General features: G+C 44.1%; 1 non-coding gene across 1 annotated transcript; it reads left to right on the forward strand.

The window, feature by feature from the left end:
* Positions 1–2726: 2726 nt before the first annotated feature.
* On the forward strand, positions 2727–2798 carry trnah-gug (transfer RNA histidin (anticodon GUG)). Its single transcript has one exon. It is a non-coding gene; the product is annotated as a tRNA-His (tRNA).
* Positions 2799–5913: the final 3115 nt, after the last annotated feature.

The raw sequence follows: 5913 nt of genomic DNA on the forward strand, positions 1-5913 counted from the left end.
ATTCAATAAGCACCTGGAATTGAAGAGTCTCTTGATGACCTGAATCAGTTGTGTGGAAAATCCCATCTGATTCACTCATGCCAGTTCGCGAAGCAAACTGCCCTATTCATCTGCTCTGTCCCACAGGAGACTCCAGATGGATAATACCGTGGTTGACTCTTAAATGCCCTCTGGGAAATAACTGATGTACTCGGCATGAATAAATTTATTTTAAAAATCCCACTTTCCCATTCATGTTTGGAATCAATTGTCCATTAAATGTTGCAAACATACCCTCATCCATCACTTCCTCAGCAAGTTAATTACACACGTAAAATACGGTATCTAAACATGTCTTTTTTAAAACACTCTCTCTTTTCATCTTAAACATATGCCCTCTCGTCTTGAAATCCCCCTCCTGGGAAAAGGCCGCTATCGTTAACTCTAACTTGCCTCTCAATAATTCATAAACTTCTGTCAGGTCACCGTACAAACCCCAAACCACGAGTAAAAACATTCTCAACTAGGAGACAGTGAGAACTGCAGATGGGAGATCAGAGTCGAGAGTGTTGTGCTGGGAAAGCACATCAAGTAAGGCAGCATCCGGGGAGCAGGAGAATCAATGTTTTTCACGCAAGTGTCGTTCATCAGGCTTTTCCCCGAAACGTCTATTCTCCTGCTCCTCAAGTACCCCAATATCCAGTACCCCAATCTCGAATCTGAAAATAGTCTCAGCCTATCCAGCCTTTCATTATAACTCAAACCTTCCACAGGCAACAAACGTGTATACCTTTTGTGAACCTATTCCAGCTGAATAATATCATTCCCACAACTGGGCGACCAGAACTGTACATGATATTCGAGAGGAGGCTTCATCAATGTCCTGCATAACTTCAACATAACGTCCCAACTACTATACACAAAGGAATGAGCAATGAAGGGAAGTATGTGAAATGCCTTTGAATCATCTTGTCTGTTGGTAATGCAAATTACAAGGAATTATGTACCTGCACACCGAGCTTCCCTGTTCTCCAACATACGCAAAGCCACACTTATTGTTGTACCAAAATGTAATACCTTTCATTTATCCAGATTGAACTCCATGTTGCATTTTTCAGTACAACGACTCATTGGATTAAGATCCTTTCGAAACTTTGATAATCTTCCTTACTGTCTACAATACTGGTATCGCCTGCAAACCTACGCAGCATGCCTGCAGTGAGTTCCACTGTTTTCTCATATAGATCAATGATTTATATTTACTTGTGGTTGCCGTGATTTAGCAGTGTGCAGATCACACAACAGTTCGTCATGCAATTAACCATGAGGAAGAAAGCCGCAGACTACAGCGAGATATTAAACAATTGGAAATAAAAATGGTGAAAGCAATTCATTCCAGGGAACTGGGTGATAGTGAAGCAAAATTAAACTTCAAACCAGCTGCCCACGCTTCAGTTGTGGCACTCAGCTGTCTCAGCAAGATGCACCGTAGATTGCTGTTATTATTAACGGGAACATATTTTCCCTTCTGCCCCACCTTTGATCGGAAGCACTCCCAACCTCGGAATTGCTTGCGACTCTAAACCATCATAGAAACACCGTGCATTCTCCGGTTGAGTCACTTGAGCCATCGAGTCTCTCTGCAACTTCATTCCCATACTGATTTCAAGTTGGTTATTCGCGACTGCACCACTCAGTCCCTCTGATTCTGGGGCTAGGAACTGGGACTATATGGCAGCAGTTGTTACTGCCTTGTGTGGGGAAACTCGAGAAGTAACCGATGTTAAACTGCATTGCTATTGAAGTATATATTTCAACAAAAGCTTGGTAAAAACAATGACTGCAGATGCTGGAAACCAGATTCTGGATTAGTGGTGCTGGGAGAGCACAGCAGTTCAGGCAGTATCCGAGGAGCAGTAAAATCGACGTTTCGGGCAAAAGCTCTTCGTCAAGAATACAGGCAGAGAGTCTGAAGGGTGGAGAGATAAGTGAGAGGAGGGTGGGGGTGGGGAGAAAGTAGCATAGCGTACAATAGTAAAATGGGGGAGGGGATGAAGGTGATTGGTCGGGATGGGGAGGGTGGAATGGATAGGTGGAATAGAAGATAGGCAGGTAGGACAAGTCAGGCCAAGTCATGGGGACAGTGCTGAGCTGGAAGTTTAGAAATGGGGTGAGGTGGGGGAAGGGGAAATGAGGAAACTGTTGAAGTCCAGATTGATGCCCTGGTGTTGAAGTGTTCGGTGGTGAAAGATGAGGCGTTCTTCCTCCAGGTGTCTGGTGGTGAGGGAGCGGCGGTGAAGGAGGCCCAGGACCTCCATGTCCTCGGTAGAGTGGGAGGGAGAGTTGAAATGTTGGGCCACAGGGCTGTGTGCTTGATTGGTGCGGGTTTTCCGGAGATGTTCCCTAAAGCGCTCTGCTTGGAGGCGCCCAGTCTCCCCAATGTACAGGAGACTGCACCGAGAGCAACGGATATAATAAATGATATTGGTGGATGTGCAGGTTATAAAAGCTGCACTGTCCGCGGAGTCTTTGATGTTTTGGAGATATGTATTTATCTCAGCCTTCAACACATCAATGATGGAATCAACACAGCCACTGGGGGAACCGATGTTAAATGGTCAGACCATTCTTCATTCTCACATATCAGCTACTGTTCGCTCAGCACTGATATTGTGCATTTGCTGCTCTGCCTAACATTCCTTATGATACTGTACTTATTGTCGGAGCTTAGTGCGTGTTAGTGGGCTGCCGTGATCGTATAGTGGTTAGTACTCTGCGTTGTGGCCGCCGCAACCTCGGTTCGAATCCGAGTCACGGCAGTAACAGCTCTGTGTGTTCCAGTCTTTTGTGAAACACAAAGGAATCAGTTGTTTTAAAGTTTTGATTTTCTCCAACGTGATTTTTTTTTCCTTCAAGCTCTGCTCGCTCACATCTCTGTGTTTCATATGTCAGAATTCAAGTCCACCCGTTCTCAGAGATTTCTTCCCTCCTACGATCACTAACCGATCTTTCCATCCCATCCCCCCATTTCATTAATTTGGAGATGGCGTTGTTGGACTATGGAGTACAACGTTAAAAATGACCCAACACCAGGTTATGGTCTTACAGGTTTAATTGAAGCAGTAGCTTTCAGAGAGCCGCTCTTTCATCATGTGTTTGCGGAGTCATTTCCCATTTCACTAAGGCATTGTAAAGTCTAATACAGACTCTCCCATTGATACCGATCAGACTGTGTGGCTGGGGTCACTGTTGCTGGGTGAACGTGCCCCAACCCCACCATCGGGATCTGCAGACCATTTGATCCATTTGGTTACCACTGTTGTGAGATCAAAACTCATGTAGCAGCTTTTACTGATATGGACCCGAGATAATTCGGACGGGGGGGGGGGGGGGTCAAGCTCAGGAAAATGGCACGGGGCAGCATCGGGGAAAAGCGACTTTATTGGATCAGATCAGATTCACTGCTTTTCTGCAATGGCCGAGCGCTATTACCACTGAACACTGAACTGTTAATTCAGACACCAGGCACCTGGGTTTGACTCTGACCATGCTAGGTGGTAGAATTGGGATTCAATAAATATCTGGAATTACGATCTAACAACTCCAATATATTCATGTTCAATTGTTGAAAAAAATCATCTGACGTCATTTAAGGAATGTAACAGCCATTCTTACCTGCTCGGGCCTCCATGTGACTCCAGACTCACTACAATATGGTTGAGTTTCAACTATCCGCTGTGCAATTAGGGATACCAATCAATTCTGCCAAGCCAGCGACGCCCTCATACTGTAACAGATTAGAAAAAAGTTCATTCGGCCCTAGCTAGATTACTGTGTGCAGTTCTGCAATTCAGAGTACTGCATGGATGTGATCGCACTGGGAACGTTGCAGGAGAGATTCCCTGGGATATTGTCTGGGCTGAAGAGTTTCAGTTGTGAGGAGAGATTGGACAGACTGGGGTTGTTTGTCGCTGAGCAGAGGAGATTGGAGAAGACATGACTGAGATGTACTAAATAATGAGGGATATGGATAGGATAGACTGAAAGAAGCTTTTGTTATTGATGGAGGGATCGAACACTGGGGCCAAAAGATTTCGGGAAAAGGCAGAAAGGTTTGAGTAGATTTGCGGAAAGGATCAGAGAGGCAGAAATCATTCTAACCTGAAAGAAAATCGAGATGTTAAATTGTGATGCCAAAACATGTAAAATTATGGGCTAAACGATGGAAAACTTGATTCAGGTCGTTAAGCAGTTGTGTTTGACAAGTGCGGCCACAACAGGCTGAAGGGCCTCCTTCGATGTTGCCATTCTCCACAGTATCCTGGTTAGTGTCCCCGCCTGTCACAGGGCTCACTACTCCGCTGGGGGCATCGTAAAGGTTTTAAACCTGTCGCTCTGTTCCCCAGTGAAGGTTATTAATGCCTGGCCTTCCATTCTCGATGGGGCATGTCACAGGAAGGACAGTGCTGTCTGAATCAGCTGGGGAAGGACTGCAGCTCCTGGAGAGACAGAGTGTCATGACAGTGCAAACACGTAACTTCTGCAAATTGCACATTGTGTTTGTGTTGTAATGAAAACCATTATATAGAGTTGTTCCTGACTGATATGTTTATTTAAATCGGGAATCTGAGGAAGAAAACAAAGTAAACTCATTCAGATCTGAGTGCAGAAACATTTCCAGCAGCTTTGTGTACAATGAGGTTGTCCAGCATAGAACCGCGTTTGGATGCATTGAATTCGAGTTGGTGGGCGCGGCTTGCTTTCACTCGGTGGAGTTACCAGTGTGTAAAGCCATTACACATGATTCAAATAGTGTTCAATGTGATGGTACATTTGCTCAGTGGTTCTCACTGCTCTTAAGTCTGTAGGTTAGTTGGATTGGCCATGTTAAATTGCGCTGATGTGTCCAGGGAGTGAATTCAGTCAGTTAAGTGAATTAGCCATGGGTAACGCAGTGATAAGGTCAGCAGTGACACGATGCCAGGTTTTATTCCAGCAGGTTTATTTGTAATCAAAAGCCAGAGACCTGGAGGGATTGAGATAGGAGCTATGTCTGGTTGAGATACTGTTCAGAGTCTCCCTACAGACTTGATTGTCTGAACTGTACTTCCTGCCTTGTAGGGAATATGTGATTCTATCAGAGAGGACACTGCCAGCGTTTACTGGGCTGCTCAGACATTGGAGACGATGCTGACGGCATTTAGTGGGGATGGAATTTTATTTATTTGTGTGTTGGAAAATTTGATACTGAACCAAGGAAAACCGAATGGAAGTTTTCCGGAGTATATGAGGTTTGGAATCTGTAAATATGTGGTAAATTCACTCTTTCAAGTTCATAAATTTCTGAAAGTCAAGATTTCAAAACCATCGAAGTAGGACTAATAAATGATGGGAGCAGAATTTCTGTCACTCAGACAATCCGTTTCCAAAATATTTGGAAAAGCACATTTAGAGACACAGAAGCAGTGAGTTTCACCAGGAGAGAGACAGCCTGTGGCCAGGTAAAAGTGTAAAGGAGGGTGTAGTGGGTAGAAGGTGCGAGGAAACAATGTCTTATTTGGACGACTTCAGATGCAAATAAATATCGGAAGCGAATGCAGCTGAGTAAGATTCAGCAAAAAAAAACTCAGTTTTGAAAGATTTATATTAATATACCACATGAAGCATTATAAATGGAACAGAGCAGATTTTGTATATTGTCAAGGAAAGCTATTCGATAATGAATAGGAAGTGACCCGTCTCTTGGAGACCGATTTCCTGCTTTAATCCCATGCCTTAAAGATGGGAGGACGATCGCCATGATATTGGGTTCATTTGATACCTACTGAAATCTGCCAAAGTAACTGAGCATCAAAACTGGCATCTTGTTTTGTAGTTCAACCTTCTGTTTTTCTCATCAGTATTTTCTTTAAGCTGAAATAAATTCGGAGCAAA

This window comes from Chiloscyllium punctatum, chromosome 50, assembly GCF_047496795.1.
Source record: "Chiloscyllium punctatum isolate Juve2018m chromosome 50, sChiPun1.3, whole genome shotgun sequence".
In the NCBI taxonomy this organism is placed as follows: domain Eukaryota; kingdom Metazoa; phylum Chordata; class Chondrichthyes; order Orectolobiformes; family Hemiscylliidae; genus Chiloscyllium; species Chiloscyllium punctatum.